Raw genomic sequence first — 17390 nt, 5'->3', positions numbered from 1 at the left:
CGGGTGCCAAGTTTTTCAGCTTCGGACTGGGAACCTATTTAGAGGCGCGCGGAGCAAATACGGTCACGCATCAGTCTTCGCCCTGTCGGCCGCGCGTGCACTCAGTCGTAATAACCAATTCCCTCTTTCTTTTTAGCATTATTTTTCTTTTTGCGGAGGAAAGAATAACTTCCGCGTTTCTGTCTGTTCCATCCAGCGCCGATTTGTGATCATGGGGTTATCTTGAAAAAAAAAAAAAAATTAATAGTGCGTTCGTTTCCGTTTTTGTTTGTTTCTATATATTGAAGAATGAGACAAAATATTTCTGCCTGCTCTAGAAAGCGACAGAGCTAAGAAAGGGAGCAGTGAAAGTTCTAAACATTAGCACAGTTAAGCACATAAAAAGCCACAATTTCTTGCCGTGTTTATTGGGCGCAACCGCTTCATTATGCTTGTTCAAATGCGCGAAATCACACCTATAGCTCGGCTTATTCGCTCGTATATTTTGCTACATGTCTCGCTACGAACAACTTGTAAAAGCAGACAGGAAATAGATTCAAATAATAAAGCTACTAATTTTGCCGTATAACATAACTGTATATAGATTTAATACACTGCTCGGACCATAGTTTTTCGGGATTTAATATTGGGCTCGGTGAGTTTTGTAACACAATTTCCACCCTCAGTGAATCATCGTATACATACCACGAAAGTGCGCATCTTTTACTTCAGTAAAAAGCTCACATTGCGAAAAAGCAAGAAGGAAGTGGAGAGGAGGAGTTCAGGCAAAAACAGAGTGATTGCGCTATTTCTGAGAATAGCAACAATGCTATTATTACCTGTTGTAAGTTACACTGCACGACCCTCTTTATGCAATTCCTTTTTCATCTCCGAATCGAAACATACGTCAACAGTTTCCCTCAGGCGATACAGCTAGAGACGCGCATCAGGCATCATTATCACATTATGCACATTTGCTGTCATGCTGCAAACGCGCGCGTGGCACGAGACCGACACCGCGCGCGAGCACGTGCGTCCCGCAGCGCACGCGGCTTCGGCGGCTGACGTCACGAGAGAGGGCTTCCCCGGCCTTCGCATTCAATCGCCGCCGTCTCCGACTGCGTCTGTCGGTCTGTCTGTCTGTCTGTGCGTTTCCATTTCGCCTGAGAGCGGCGGCGGGGAAGACTAGGGCAGACCCGCTTGTCGCGCCGCTGTCTCGCCTGCGCTCTCTCTGCAGAGACCCCCCCCCCCCCCCCTCCCCCTGCTTCGACGCGCAGAGGTGAAAGAGGATGGGGAGAAGAAGCAAAGAGGAAGGGAATGCCACGCACAGAACGACGACGACGGCTCGCGAGCAACACGTGGTTTCCTCCCAACCACAGCACTGAGCCCCGGGGCTCGGAACCCAGGAGATGGCCGTGGTTCTGGGTTTGCAGCGCCGAAAGGGGGCGGGAGCGGGGAGGGGGTAGAGAGCTTTTCCCCAGGCAACGACGGAGCAGCCGAGAGGGAGATTTCCTTCTGAATCACACGTTCGTATCGACCGGAGGAGACTCGGAATGGGATTTGGAGACCGCGCCGCTAAACGGTTTTCGTTTCGTCTCCCTTGCTGCGCCTTTCTCCTTCCCTTCCCCCTCTGCACATCCCCCCAACCCCCACTCCGCCCTAGCAAGCATCTCTCTTCCCGGTGTTCTCGCAGAACTCTCGCTTGCTCTGACTTGCTCTCTCAGTGTATTTCGATTTGGGGTTCCCCGCGACTGCTCTCGGTGGTTACGAGTTGTGGCGGTGTACGGAGGGGAAGCACCCAGTCAAAGGTGCACTCGGATGCTGCGCTACTGCAAAATATTTGTCTCAGCGTGTACAACGAAATGCAGGCCGAGTTGTTTGGTATTGATTCACTATAGGTTAGACTGCTTAGTTGCGAACATTCGTTGTTGCGTTGCTTCAGACGACAACAGTGCTCGCACCTTTGGTGAGTATTAAAAATGCACTAGCCAGCTCATAAAAGACATTTTAACAAATATTTATTCAATCGTTCACAAAGCACAACCTGTGCCAAAAGTTTCGTCGTCTTAATCGACGTCGTATAGTGTACAATATTTTCCATACCATGATGTTTCTGAGCAATTATACATAAACGTTCACGATTATGAAGGACCGCGTATATTTGCGCATCTGCTATCCCCCTTCTCCGTCATTTGTCACCGAATGATCACACCTATTGAAGAAAGAAAGAAAGAAAGAAAGAAAGAAAGAAAGAAAGAAAGAAAGAAAGAAAGAAAAAGAAAGAAAGAAAGAAAGAAAGAAAGAAGGAAAGAAAGAAAGAAAGAAAGAAAGAAAGAAAGAAAGAAAGAAAGAAAGAAAGAAAGAAAGAAAGAAAGAAAGAAAGAAAGAAAGAAAGAAAGAAAGAAAGAAAGACACCTAAGTGCTCGTCCGTATCTAAACGCAATACATGGTCCCTCCGTAGTAGTGCACCAGGAATGTGTGCTTACCCGTTTGCGCTCTCTCTAATGCGGGAAAACGCTCCTCACAGGAGGACAGAGCGGAAAGATGTAGAGAGGGGATACTGTAGAGAGAGTCAAGTAGCGGAATACGGTTGTGGGAATAGACTCAGCTTCTGTTCGTTCCGGCTGCGTTTGTCTTTTCTTGTGTGGGTTTTCTCTTTTCCTTTCATCGTGAACAGCTTCTTTTTACATTGAAGACGACATTCCCCGCACTTTGTCGCGTCTGGAGTATATTTGTGGTACTGTGGGAGAAAAGAAAATCAGTGCAAAAAGTACAAGGAATGGATTCTTTGGTAGGGGAAAAAAAGAAGGTCAGTGGGCTAAAGCGATAAGGGCTGTTCTTTACTCTCGTTTATTCGTCTGTGTTTCTGTATTGCGTCGATGCCTCTTTTATCTTTTTACTTTGCCTATCGATTTGCATTCCGAGCTCCTCCACTTCGGAATGATCATTTCGATTGTTTGCAACATAACGCTGTTCTGGTGTTTTACACGCACACTCACAATAAATTGTATGTATGTGGACTAAAAGTAAAAAGACAACTAGAAGCAGTATGAAGCATTTCGTTTTACTTGTGAATACATTTAGCAACCAAGTACATCTATTTTCTTGTACTATGTGTGTGCGTGTGTGTGTGCGCGCGTGTGTGTGTGTGTGTGTGTGTGTGTGTGTGTGTGTGCGCGCGTGTGTGTGTGTGTGTGTGTGTGTGTGTGTGTGTGTGTGTGTGTGTGTGTGTGTGTGTGTGTGTGTGTGTGTGTGTGTGTGTGTGTGTGTGTGTGTGTGTGTGTGTGTGTGTGTGTGTGTGTGTGTGTGTGTGAAAGAGATAGAGAGAGAGAGAGAGAGAGAGAGAGGTAGTGAGAGAGACCTTCGTACTGTGAGGGAAACATGCTCTTGTTAAATGTTACATGGTTTTGCTTTGTCCGCTGAAGCCGGCTGGTGGCGACATGACTTTCCGAGGGAAGCGCGTTACCTTCCAGGTGCGTGCCTGCTGAACAATAGGCGGTGAAGATTTGAAAAAAGAAAAAAAAAGGATGAGGGAGACAACAGTGCTTTAGTACCTCTTTAGAGCAATTCACAATATTGCGCCGGCCCAAGAATAGCACGTATACATACCTCAAAGAGCAGCGAACTAGTTAGAGGTTAAACACTCGGTTAAGTGCGGGAAAGAACAATCGTCCGGTGCCTGCAAGGAAAAATAAACCACTCGCCTCACCATTCATGATACGCAACATAAAACGAAGCATGGCGGCTCCGCAGGCCATGCTCCGCCGAGCGGCGGATTGTGATGGTGTGCAGCGCGTTTTTTCCCGCGTGCTCGTGCACATTACGCATTATCTCTTTTCCACTTCAACCACCCAGGAGCCTGATAGCGTGTCCACTACGCTTTACCTCGGCCGACTCCTCCGCCAGGCCTCGCTTAATTATTTGTGTTTACATCCTGGCCTTTCAAGCCTTTTCCGCTGCATGCAGTGCGAGCGTTTGTTACTCGCGCGATTAAACGAAACAATATAAAAAATGAATACGACCGCTAGAACGAGCAGCAGTTATTGTCTCGTTTCCTCGACGATCACTGCGTTTTGGGCAGTGACACTAATTACGCCGGAAGGTGACCGTTTCCGCGAGGGTCAAGGAGCAAGAACCCTTATAACCTCACAAACAAATCCGAAGAACAACCCGACTGTGACTGGGTGCGGTACAGCGCGTATACGCGGCCTTGTATATTGCGCCGGGGGCCCCGTATAACGAGGAAACGACAGCCCATGCACAAGGTCACAGCCGCGAGTCGGAAAAGTCAACGAAAGTACGCCAATTAAACTCATTGGGCGCGCATATAGGACTCCACCGATCGTCGATCGTGCACTTTATCGGAGAACAGGTCTGAGATATCGCCACATAGCCACACCGTTTGAATTTTCGAGTGAGAGAAGAATAGTATGCAGCGGCTCAGTAGCAGAAGGGTTAACACGGTTAACGCACCACTTACTTTTGTCATCTGATCGCTCATTATGAAGAAAGACACAACCGAAGTCCCCTATCTTGTATGATGATCTGTCTGTCCCCCTCATCCATTCACGATAACTAATGCGTTTACAATCCCTACCATGCATACAGCTTCCTATTGAGCAGAGCTCCTCGTATTGTGTACCGCTCATGCTCGCTTTAATATAACCGGTCCGTCTCTTTACGCGAGTCGTCAACTCAAGGCTACAAAAGACTAGAGTGTTCCTTCAAGGAATTCATTATCAGTGCGAGCCAGGCCCGGAATCTTTAGTGCTTCGGCGGAACGGTCGGCGGCATCTCCCTCCTTGGACGCAACTCATGTATGCCAAATGTATGCGCCATAGAGTACTGCACGAACACTCTCAATGCTCGTCCATTATTGGTCCGAAGCCGCAGGCGTGCACGGACACACACAGGCATATGCGAGCGTCTCCGCCGCCGCGAGTGCGGAGCCATTGCACTCGTATAAGCCACGTCCGGTTGCGGCTGGCTCGCGTGAGCGTGTCATTAGGCTGTGCCGCCGAGCGGCGTAGGAGGCCGCCTCGCTCGCCGTCCATTGGCGTATACGTGAGGAACGATGTGGCGCAAGCGACGGCCGAACATCATTATTCGCATGTCGCTGTTCCGGCCTTGCGTCTCCTTTTAAAGCCCGACCGCGCTCATTTCAGTTTCTCCTCCAGCTTCTGTACTGGCAGTGTTATTTGTTATTGAGAATTTTATTGATCAGGGACGGCGATGTTACCCTCGAGAGAGCTACTGAGGTTGCTCATGAGCATGTGCCTATTTAAATTCTGTTTTAATAATTGTGAGCTTTTATTGTTTTTCCCGTGAAGTTTTAGTAGTATATCCCGGGCTCTAATCAGCTTCAATTCAAGCTGGAGGACAATGTGCTCAACAGGCTTACGTCGCATTATGTGTACGCTCAGATCGGTTTTTGAGTGAGCTTTTATTGTTTTTCCCGTGAAGTTTTAGTAGTATATCCCGGGCTCTAATCAGCTTCAATTCAAGCTGGAGGACAATGTGCTCTACAGGCTTACGTCGCATTATGTGTACGCTCAGATCGGTTTTTGAATAATCCTTATTTTAACCCCTCGCGTTGGCTTTGTGGTTAGGACGTGATTTGAGAATCCACCTCGTATGCTGAAGGTACCGAGTTCGATCCTCAGTGCCACCTGGTACAGATATATACAGTTCTAAAATAAGTATAATATTTCCTTAAGCCTTTGTGGTCGGACCTTCTGGAGTTGAATGTCTGGGAAAAAGGACCATGCTATCCGGATACTAAAAGAAAAGGGCGACATGTTTTTGTCAGCACAGTTGGCAAACTTGTATATCTTACAAATCATAACTGACTTCAGCGTCTTCGTCTGGACGGAATCTTGATTTGACTTTTTCAGGCAACGGTATGTTTCCATATAATATAAAGGCGCTGCTTTTCAGCCTTATCTTTTACGCTTTACCAGCAAAAAGAATTGGCGTACAAATCGGAGCGTTCGGATAGAGCATGCCTGTGCGGGGTATGCGCCTCATCAGCGTCAAACTGTTCATACTGTCATTGTTTTGCTCATCGCCCTCCAAGAGAGGAATAAAGAAGCCACGAACAACAAAAGCTTGGATCGATCCCAGCCAATATACACGAAGCTCTTTTCGCTGAACGAACTACAAATATCGGGGAAGCATACGCCGACCAGACCGTGGAGATGCAGGCGCGGCCTAGCGGTGCGCTTTTGGCATTCTTGGGCAGCTTTGGAGCGTCATATTGACGTTGTTGTTCCTGCTTCCCTGTTCCGCCGAGATAGTGGGAGCGCCGGAGATGAGGGAGAGGGGATATGTAGAAAAAGCTAGGGCAGAGAGAGGAGAGAGGACCGGAGAGAAAAGACGAGAATTGCAAATGAGCAAACAAGGAGGAGCCTTTGCGACTGTGGCGCGCGGCAACATGAGCATCAGCCGCCACCAACTCTTCTGCTGCGTCATGCGGCGACACGCAAGCGCCGGATTCCCTTTCGGCACAAACATTCTTCCTGCCCCCCTTCCCTGCCGCGAAGGACCTCCAAAACAGAGACGGGAGCTGCTCTTTTCAATTTCGCGTTCGGGTGTCTTTTTCCTGCCGCGATGCCTCCGAGCAACAACCCAGCTTTCTAAACGAGGCTGCAGGCACGGAACAGAGAAACTTCTGCATAGCGGCCCTTTTTGCCCGCGCTCTCCTCTTCTCTCCCCTGCGCGCTAGTTCTGTTTCAAGTCCGGGAGAGTTGTTGGTCCTCTGCCTGCTCGAGGCTTCGGCTGTGGAGGAAGAAGCCGTCTGTATGTTTTGTTTTCCCCTCGAATGAGGAAAGATTTATTTGTTTGCGCCGACCTAAGAACGGACGCGAAGGGTGTGATGAGATGTCTGTGTGTGGACGGGAGGGGGAGGTGAAGGAAGGGTGAAATCGGGCATATAGTAAACAGAGGAGGAGGTGGTGAACTGCGAAAAGCTTGTGACACATGGTGTGACTCCCTGAATGGCGACGACGTGTCTTCTATATCGTTTATTTTTTGTTCGTTTGTTTTCTCGTCAAATAGAAAGGGTTGAGTCACATTTGACGGAAAAAGCATTACGCTCGCTGTCGTTTGTAGTCGAGGGGAAAACGAATGCGACAAGTCGAGAAAGGGAGATTGAGGTGTCTTCCGAGCCAAGCGAAACTGTTTTTCGCCGGGAAACAGAGCAACAGTTGCGCTCGACACTTGTCTCCCCTCACAGTTAGTGTGATTGATTCGAATGCGCCGCATATAACGAGGATCGTTTTTCTCAGCTTAACGTTATTTTTCACTTCTTCGAAAATGTCGCATCTCGGAGGGCCGGTGCCGCGAACAGCTTTGGAGAAATTTGTTGACGATAACATCGTAGAGTACGTGGAACTAGTTAAACGGGCCTCTCTCCCCCCCCTTTTTAATATTATTTTTTTTTTGTTAGACGTGCCTTAGAACTAAACAGACAGGACACTACTACATACAGCTTGTAGGACGAGATTACTGAGTAAACCTCTAATCAGGCGAATGAAGCTTCTAGAACAGAAGAAACCATTAAGGGGGGAAAAGAGAGCAATGATGGAGTAGGGAAGTCATGACCTTGAAGAATAAATTCTTAGTAAAGTTTGCTGCTTCTCTTATATTGAAATACGGGGTCTGGAAGTTACTGAACTTTGCACAAGAACCTAAGTGAAAAGTACTGGTCAAAATATTTATCTTCCTGTTTGTGGATATCACTCCGGGTGAAAAAAAAACAAACAAATGTAATGAAGAGCAAGTGCAAATAATACCCGCCTGAAAGCAGTCAAACAGCTGCACTGGAAAGTTATATTACAAAGATTTGTGATCTACGTGCAGCTTAAGAAAAAAATAAGTTATCCTTGTAGTGGAACCCGGCCAGCTCGATCAGAGCACCAGGCCAGACACACTCTAAACTGAACAAATCGGAGTGGACGGTGGATGCCTGGGTCTTGTTGGAGTGGTCATGAACTAGAAATTAGTCCCCATCGTTAATTTTACTGACTGAAGGTACCGCGAGCCGGAAGTTGAACGATTAAATAATGGCTGCCTTTTGGCGAATTCCCGATGGCCTCTTCTTTCTTTGAGAGTAAAGAAAACGAGGTTGACATTGCTTTCTAGACTTGCTACATGCCCTGTCACCACATGCGGCCAATATAATAGTTCTGAAAGTGAAGCCTAGGAAATAGAGTATATAAATAATTACAAATCATTAAACAGTGGGCGCAATCACTCCGTTGAGGAGATCTGCGTATACGGGTTTCTCGTATACAGTGTGTGTTTATGACTTTCCGTGGAAGTCATTGGGGCACTCATAAATTAATGTATATTAGCTGTATATATGCATATATACACAAACTGCATAACCTTGACGGGTCAAATCTGTATGAAGCTTGCCGACATTTTACCTTCCTAAACATTTAAAATTTCTCTGCTCGGCATCGCTCTCCTTGTTACCCTGTATGAAGTAGCTCAGCAACTTTGTTTACAAAAACAGATGCCCTCGCTTTAGGCTCTCTGAAACACGAGACACTCATTCGAGCACTCCATCAAGAAGAGGAACGTATCGATTGCTGGGGCGCGTGCTATCGGCCACGCGCTTAACTGTAGTGCCTTTAGCGTCGAAGGCAATGAGCCGCTGCTGCTTTTGGAAATCTCAAGCTTCGCTCAAAAACACTTATGATTTATCTACGTTACCTTACCGCGCGCTTATATCACGTCTCAGAGACCCTTCCTCAAAAGCCTGATTGCGGTGTCTCCACTTTCTTGAGAACCTTCGGCAAACAGCGTGCTTTCACGTAAATTAAAGAAAAATGTGTGTGTAGGAATGTGCAAGCAGCACTGCTCTCTCTTATGATTTCATGCATGGCGGTATGTCGATGGGCATTTGCCCCATCTACCTTTCATTCCATTTTTTTCTTAGTTAAAACAGAAGTCCAGTGGCACGTGAGATTCTTTTGCCCGCGGGTAATTGAAGCCATTGCATCAATGACGTATAATAAGCGAAAATGTGCTGAAAACATCCTGACGCCCTCGGAAAGGCACGCACGCGCCGGCACATGTCGAAAGCTGTTGCATTTCAACCTTGCTAAAACGAAACTGACGTGATGCGTGAAAAGTTCGTTGAAGCGAAAATTTCGTTGTGTCGAAATCAGAACAATAACACTCCCAGATTGGATTCCTAAGTCAGAAACAGCTTTTATTTGCAAAGAGGTCGGTCAGCTTGCTGCTTCTGCATTTGTTTGCCCATGATCGCCATGAGGCGAGCGCCATGAGGCGTTTTCATACTCAATGAGCAATTACATCGCAAAGTGATCGTCGAGGGCACCGATAAAACTGGAGATCGCATCATATATGTCCCCCAGAGACGCTGGCGATATAAAAGATACGAATTGTTTGCTGCTCTGACTCGGAAAAGAACGGCAGCATACAACTGCGCTTTGTCCCGAGGCAGCCAGCCCAATCGTCATCGCCGCCATGCAGGGATGGTCTGGGAATGGGGGTAGGTCAGTATACGGAGACGTATATTGATTCGAGCAATTAAAGCTCTTCATTGAGGCGAAACAGTACAGACTTTTGAAAGCGCACAGATTTATGGCGATATGCTTATCTTATAATACATTTTTAAATCCAGCCTCCTTTACCAAGAATTTTGTTGAAGCGAAAACGCGACCCAAAAACGGTTCGTTGTGGCGAGAAATTTCTTTCATTTGTTTCTATGACAAGATGAGGGGGATATGGAATATTTCGGAGAAGCTAAACTTCTGTTAAACAGGCGTTCGTTGTTGGGGCTCGACAGTATAGTATAAAGTTGGATTCTATATACAGCTGGTCTGAATTCTTTGAATTTTGTACCCAGAAATCAGCCTCTGGAGGTATGTATACCGGAATTTCTCTATGTGCGTGCGCGCAGCAACACCCCAGGGGTAACTGCGTTTTCGAAATTCTACAAGCCGATATGACCATTAATATAACTGCCGACTGCAAAATTTCGAAATGCAACCAGGTGCCTGAATTTATTAAGCAGAAATTAACCCTCAGAAATTAGTTAACTACCTTACTAGTCAAAACTATTTGTCCTTTTTTTTGATCCCCACCAACAATAGTAATATTGCCTCCCAGAAGAAGCATGTTCACACCTCAAGAAGCGTATTAAAAAGAAAAAGATAGTGGTTGGCTTTCTTAATAAAGGTATATATACCAATATTCTCGACGCATGTACAATTCAGTTCCGGTAGCAAGTATAGTTATTAGAATTGGGATTATTCTGAGCACTATCCAAAAATAATGGGACGATACAGTCGTCCCTTTAAATTTAAATGGCTCGAATTATGGACAGTTTATCATGGTGACCCAGCTTTTTCCATGTATTTTCGCCTCTTTAATTGTTTTCTTACACCATACATATCGAAATCTTTCAGTTAGAACGAAAGAAAGAAGTAACGTCATTCAGTATGTTGCAAAGAGCTGCACTTCATAATCGGAATAATCATAACCAGCTCCATAATAAAGTTATACATACATGCACAATCGGAATTTGTTTCGTTTTTTTTTTTCTTTTTGACTGCCGTATGAAAGAATATTGTTCAACTTCGCATGAAACTTGCCAACTCAGGATGATCACTGCAAACATGACGCCCAAGGTGTCCCGCCTCGAACTCATTAAACTACATAGCAACGATGGCGTTCTCGCTTTTTCGCAACATCTGCAGCACGTGACTTTGTGGATGCATGCGACAGGATGAAGGATAAGGATGACGTCCGTTCGTCTTATTTTTGTTCGGTTAGAGATGGTTGCTTCGCTGAGCCCGGAGTGTGGTGCCCGTCTGTAACTTTCGTATCGGCCGTTTCGGAAATGGTGCACTCTTTTTCGGGCCTCTCTGAAGGCACGAAGCATGTTCTGAACTATTGTGTACAACCAGCAGAGCAGTGGGCGCAGTTTGTTGCTAGGCAGCCCGTTGTCGACCATTACTGCATTGCGGAATATAGCTCCAAGCTCCAAGGAAGGACAGCATGAAGAGATATGTAACTCTGATAGTCGATCGTGTCAGGTAACATAAAAAACAGTCATTCTACTTTTTTTTTTATAAATGGATATAGTAAATATTTCTGAATTCTTATGCGAGTTTTTAAAATTATGTCCATGAGATGTTTCTTTCGATGTAAACAATACATATTCTGTTTTGTTTCTTAGAGAATAAATTATATTCGCTGCACTATTACGTGCTGCAATAATGAAAAAAAAAAACTGGAATTATTGGTGAAAAAAAAAATACATGCCTTTTAAAATTCAAATTGCCGGTTTTCGCTCTCTAGACAACAAACAGCTCGAGAATGCAGAGAGCATACTGGAGTCCACGCAGTCCTGTCGCGTTAATGTAGACAGAGATGGAAGGAAATCTTGACTTACTCATTCAAATTTCCTTTCTTGAGTTGGAGTCAGCGGCCTTCGCTGACTTAGTACATATTTCGGGAAATGTGAGCTGTATACGTACAAATCGCCCCGCCGTGAGGCGTCGTCACTGGTCCATTGAACAAAAGGCGCTCCAACACACATCACAATATTTAAAAAATAATGAAGGCCAGGATAGCGCACTTGGAACTCCCAATATTTTGTCTGATTACCAATTTTTAGCACAATGCACGGAGATAGACATTGATCACATAATCATTTCTTTTAGAATGTCGTTTTGTTTTGTTCGTTATTGGCTATTATGAACGACTGGCTTTAGGGACAGTTTTGCAGGGCAACCAAAGTGCACATATTAACGAGGCGTGACTGTTGTACAAAACAATTTGCGACGAAGGGATTCCTTGGTCACTGCAAAGATACACAAGAGTTGTACACGTTCTACGACCGGGTCGATCTTTGCGTATAAGCAGAAGAGAATATGAGATGCAGCGTTAGAAGCAGGCATTCTTACTGCAAACGAAACTAAAATTAAGGAAAGAACACGAGGAAAAAGAAATGAACTTCACTTCCGTACTTGGGGAGGGGCATGGTTGTGACGTATCCATCCTCCATGTCCAATGAGGCGAGGCGTTTAAGGACAACCGATCTGCGAGTGGCGAGTGCATCAACTGAGAAGAAAATACAGCAGCAAGAAAATGTACGCTATGAAATAGAAAGTCGTTCTTACTGATTAGTGTACACTTTTATTAATTCCATGTCTGCGACGAAGGAAAAATTAGAAGGGAAAATCAAGATGGATGCCTGGCTGATGGCGCTCAAAACAGCGGATACGCTCCGATGCGAGGGAACGTACAAGTCGGACGCTAATTAGCGCGGAATTAATTAGCTCGAATTAATTGCACCCGCCGTTCGGACCAGGCGCGTGCAGCCGGTGAAATTGGAGTAAAGCGGAGACGGGGGTGGCTGGATGTTCATCGCGCACTTCTCGCGGCGGCTCCGTAGATGATTGGCCTTCCAGAAATTGTGAAAGCCAAACAAACCTTCAGCCGCGAAAGGAAGAAGCATGCACAGAATGGAAAACACGGCCCGCTGTCTAAGTACCAAAGCCTATTTCGAGCCGCCGTGTTAAGGCAAACCAGGAATAAAGGAAGACATCCGGAATGAAAAACTATATAGGCGCCGCGCATGCCGCGATCGACGTGGCCTTTAATGACGGCGTTCGCGTAGAACGTCGGTAATGTCTTCGCTGAAAAGCTATATATGTTTAGCTGATCTTATTATTTTCTTTCTTTCTTTCATTCTAATTTTTTTAAGTCTTTGTTGGCAGCGCGCGTTGAGACTAATTGATTGAGGGCCTGGTGCTATGAATTTGTGTACTACTTTGTTGCGGCCATATTGGAGTTCCAAATGAACGTCTCGAAGAGTCAAAGCAAAAAGAAAATAGGTAAAACAAAGTCATAAAAGAAAGAGAAAGAAAAATACAAAAACTTGAAGCTACAGCATCTATTATTTTGTTCTGATCCTCTTTTTGACAAGTTCATGGAATGTCTGAAGAGCTCGAGCGGTTCCTTTATATTTATTCTGAACGTTGAAGCTAATGTTTCTTTTCTGCTTGGCGCCAGACTAAGGAAGCAACATCTGATAAGCACAAAAGTGATGCTGAAGAGAATGGAAGATTAAAGCTACTTTATCGATTCGGTTCTCAGAAGACGAGTGAGATGTACGCGTGGAAAAAAATATAGGCAGGGAAGCAAAGCTCCATAACTGTATTGTGTATGCACGCAGGCTGCAGGGGGACATTCAAAACACACGCCAGCTTTAATATACTTTTTAATGCCCTCATCCGCTTTCGCGTTTCTTTCGAACCACCACACGCTATTTTCATTGTTATTGTTTTTATTTTTACTCTGTAACGAACTTTTTTCGATTGGGAGCGTTGCCTGTGCATATAGTTTCTACTCCTCGTACCCTTCGGCAACCGTTGATTGGTTGACAGTCTTGCACTTGCACTTTGTCATTGTTTTTACGCCCTTGTACCCTTCGATTTACTCTTTTTTTTTCTCTCTCTCTCTCAAGTCTCTGCGCGCTTCTGGAGGTTGGGTTAATACGCCATTGAGTCCGCGTTGATGTGAGCGCGTGTGTGCGTGTGGGTTCGGTTGTGTAAGGTGCTCAATTGCGCTTGAGAACATGCTGCTTTTCTATGCACGTGCTTTTATTTTTAACATGTATTTCTTTGAATCTCCTCTCTCTTGCGCGATGCGCTTGTTCTGCGCGTGCACGTCCGCTCGCTTGCGGCAATTCGCGCCAGTCATCGCGGTCGCCGTGTGCGCATGCGCTGTGCGGCGCTCGTGTGCGATGTGGCGAACCGCGTTTCCATTTGTCAAAACCTGGTGTGTCCCGCCGCCACGGACTTCAGCCGGCTGTGTGTATGCGTGCGCGTGTGTGTGTGTTCGTGTGTGTGCGTGCGTTTTAGCTGCGCCGCGGCGGACCGGAAAGCTCTTGAGTCCAGCTGTTGATGCGGTGGTCGAGGCACGCGGCTTGGCGGCGCTGTCTGGCGAGGGAGGAAATGAGTTTAATTACACGGACGAGTCCGGCTTGGCAGCGAGTGTTGCCGCGCGGCTTCTGCATAACGAGGCTCTCTCTCCCTGTTGCGTCTGTTTCTTTCGAACGGTCGAGCTCTCTGGGCATTAATTGTTTCCAATTTTTTTTCTCGCGTATTTTTTACGGCCGATGGGATGGTTTAATTAGCAATATCCGCCGTTTAATTTAAAGTCAGAAATGCGAAACTATACTGTGTGTAGCACATGACTGAAACAAGCATGGTGCATGTGCCCGCTATATAAGGGTATCGATTACTGAAAAATGAGTGCATCATGCACGAATGTGTGGGCGGCTGCAATATGGCACGGACTAGTCAATTCGGGCCCAAGAATTCTGTTCTTATTTCTGCATTGACATTTAAGGTTCAATGGGTACCATTTTCTAGAGGAAATATATGCCTGTAAGAAAAAAAAATAAATGTGCACCGCTTTCATATATCTTATAAAAAGAAAAACGGAATATTGGGCCACTTTCTGGGGAAAAAAAATGTATATATTGCACAGCAGGCTATACCGCCAGGACTTTTGTTCACGAGTGGCCTTCCTCACCTAATCATGGAGTCATCTTAATCTATACTGAAGCGTTCTAAAAGAAACGGGCAAATTAAGGAAAGACCGCGTAGCTTATGCACTGTATAGCTATATTTACACGGAAAAGCAACCTCCTTCTGTGGCGAATACTTGAATGGGCGAGTGTTTGAACGTGCGTCATTAAGTTGAGTTGTTCTGCTAGTGATTAGCCGTGCCACACGGCCATGCAAGTAAGCCATTAATGGCAGGCACGGTGACCACCGGTTCTAGCGCTAATAATGCTCCACATAATTTCGAGTTCGCACTTAGCACTGGCTCTGTGCTCGAATAAGGAAACTATCAGAAATACGGCGCAGTATATATAGGGCCCGGCTGGAGTCGCTGGCCGCGCTCCTAGCGATCGCAGCGAGCGGCCCCGCCTCTGCGCGCAGTCGTCTCGTGTCTCCGCCTTTGTCCGTATCCGACTGTGCGTCTCTGACTGCTGCGCAGTGCGCGTTTCCGACTGCGGCGCTTGCGCTCGCCTCGCCCGCACTGCGCCGGGGCCGGCCCCGGGTCCAGGCTCCTCCGAGAGCGCGGGGCGGCTCCCGACGGAGCGACTACCCTCTCTTCCCACTCTCTCTCTGTCTTTCTCTCCGCGCGACTTCAGTGAGCTTGCTGTCTTGGCACGCCGGTCTTGCTACATTGATGGCTGTGCAGGTGATTTTCTCTCCTTACTGCATACTTGTTCACTGGCCGTTCTTTCCAAAGAAGGAAAACATGTAGTTAGGTTTTAACTCCTGTTAAACCGACTAAGACATGTTTGACATGGCTTGGCATGGTTTTACTTGGCAGGTTAGCATTCACAGACTGCCATAGAGTTTGGCCAAATATTCATCATCATCATCATCTGAATATACCGCTTCAAATCGAAGGGCTCTCCCATATCACTCTAATTAACCAGATCCTGTGCCACCTGCATCTATAGATATATTTGATCCCTGCAAACTTCCTAATCTCATCCGCCCACGCGAGTTTCTTCCGCCCCCATGCTAATTAAGCCCTTTTCCCCTTGAAATCCACTTTGTTATGCCCTTCGAGGTCACTGGTTATCTTGCCTTCGCATTATACATGACCTCCCCATGCGCATTTCTTCTTGATTGCTAATAGGGTGTCATTAACTCGCCTTTGTTCCCTGACCCATTCTGCACGCTTCCCCTCTCTTAAAGCACACCTATACCATTTTTCTTTCCATAGATCTTTGCGTGGTGCTGAATTTAAGTTTAACTCGTTTCTTTAGCTTCCACGTTTCTGCCCCATAGGTGAATACCGCAACATATACAGCTGTAATAACATACTTTCCACTTGAGGGATACTGGTAAGCTGCCGGTCGTGCACAATATAGTGCAAGTATATAGATTTCTCGGGACACGGCGGGTGTGCGTGAGCTGAGTCTTATAAGTATACGAGGAATAAACAAGGTGAAAACTGACAATAAGATTAAGATATTTCCTGGATCGGGGTTTCTGCAGCGGCAGCTTCGCGCGAGTTTAAGTGGAGGGATATGAGATAGGCCTGTGTCCTATATGCAGTCAGTGTATACGTATTACTGATGATGACTTCGGCGTGGATGGTGCTGATGTTCATTATCGGTTCAGTGTATTTCAGTTTTAAACTTTCGCAGTTAATACTTGGCTAATAAACGCATTCTACGCTTGAGCATGCGTCATGCGAGCAGAGGAGTTGGGATCTCGAGAGTGGCCCTCTGACATATCGGTATCCTGACCCATGCGGTTCTCATCCTTATAGCAAGTGAACCGGTAGGAAACGACAGTCGCCAGACGCGTATAAGTCTACGCATGGCCACTCGTCTTCATGCTTGCCTATATTAGGCTTGCAGTTATACGCTCATTTATTTGGCTTTCGTTATTTGCAAGGTAAATGGTCGCTTCAGCAGCATCAGAACAGAAAGGTTTGGAGCGGGAAAGTACAAGTGATATATATCCTGGCAGTGGTAGCCATTTATAAAATATCAGCTGACGGCCTTGCAACTTGTGCGCCATTAGCTGCGTTCTACTACGCTGCTGCACTTCGCAAATTCACTCAATCGAATTCACCTCTTAATTAAAATAATGCCCGCACCTCGTGGCGATAACGAGCGCAGCCTGCGCAGCCTGGTGATCAGCATGCTATACTCACACAATGCACTAACTTCGTTTGCCAGTTGTCTGGTCTATATTAGCATTGCAAAGTGACCCTCTCTTTCTAGTTAGCTAGCTGACCACGTGCACGTATAGAAAGGACAGGCCCATCGACCATTAGGCTTGAGGGCGCGTTTAATACTGAGCCGCGCAATAACTTTGCCTTCACCGAGGACTTCTTTCTTTGAGCCCGTTCTTTCTTCAGCGTGCTCTTCGTCGTCTTTGTCTAATCACCGACGGGCATAACTCATAGCAAGCAGCGCACATAGTCCACGTCGCGAACAGTGGGGCTCCTCGCTGCTCGACGACTCCAATGAGATCCGGCCCTGAGCCTTTTCTACGCGCTTTCACTGCCTGCTCGAGCACTCGGCACGCAGAACCTAGACGGTACTTGGGACTTGATCTGCATCCGTGCGCTAAGGTGCACTCACCTCTGCCAAGAGCAGAGGGGGGGGGGGGCGTGCGCGCTTGCCGTTGGCTGTCTCTGTCTCTTCCGCTCTCCCGCCAGAAGGGTCGTTATGCCAGCCGTATACAATGCATCGGGAAGAAGGAGTGTTCCGGGGCTAACGCGCATCTCCGGACTGCATGCATACAGTCCGCCGTTGGCGAAGAGACAATGATGCTCCCAGCACCGCATAGCGGCTCTTGTACTCGGCTGCTGTGGTGGAG

The 17390-nt window shown here is 46.6% G+C and overlaps 1 protein-coding gene across 1 annotated transcript in view; it reads left to right on the top strand.

Moving 5' to 3' along the window:
* LOC146191469 (dachshund homolog 1-like) overlaps positions 1-17390 on the top strand; it is a 206653-nt gene that overhangs the window by 16641 nt on the left and 172622 nt on the right. The gene's annotated exons all lie outside the window — the stretch shown is intronic.

This window comes from Amblyomma maculatum, chromosome 4, assembly GCF_055883805.1.
Source record: "Amblyomma maculatum isolate TAMU_Amacu chromosome 4, ASM5588380v1, whole genome shotgun sequence".
Lineage (NCBI taxonomy): Eukaryota > Metazoa > Arthropoda > Arachnida > Ixodida > Ixodidae > Amblyomma > Amblyomma maculatum.
Note: the sequence above shows the minus strand (reverse complement) of the source record. Positions and strands in the feature narration are given on the sequence as shown.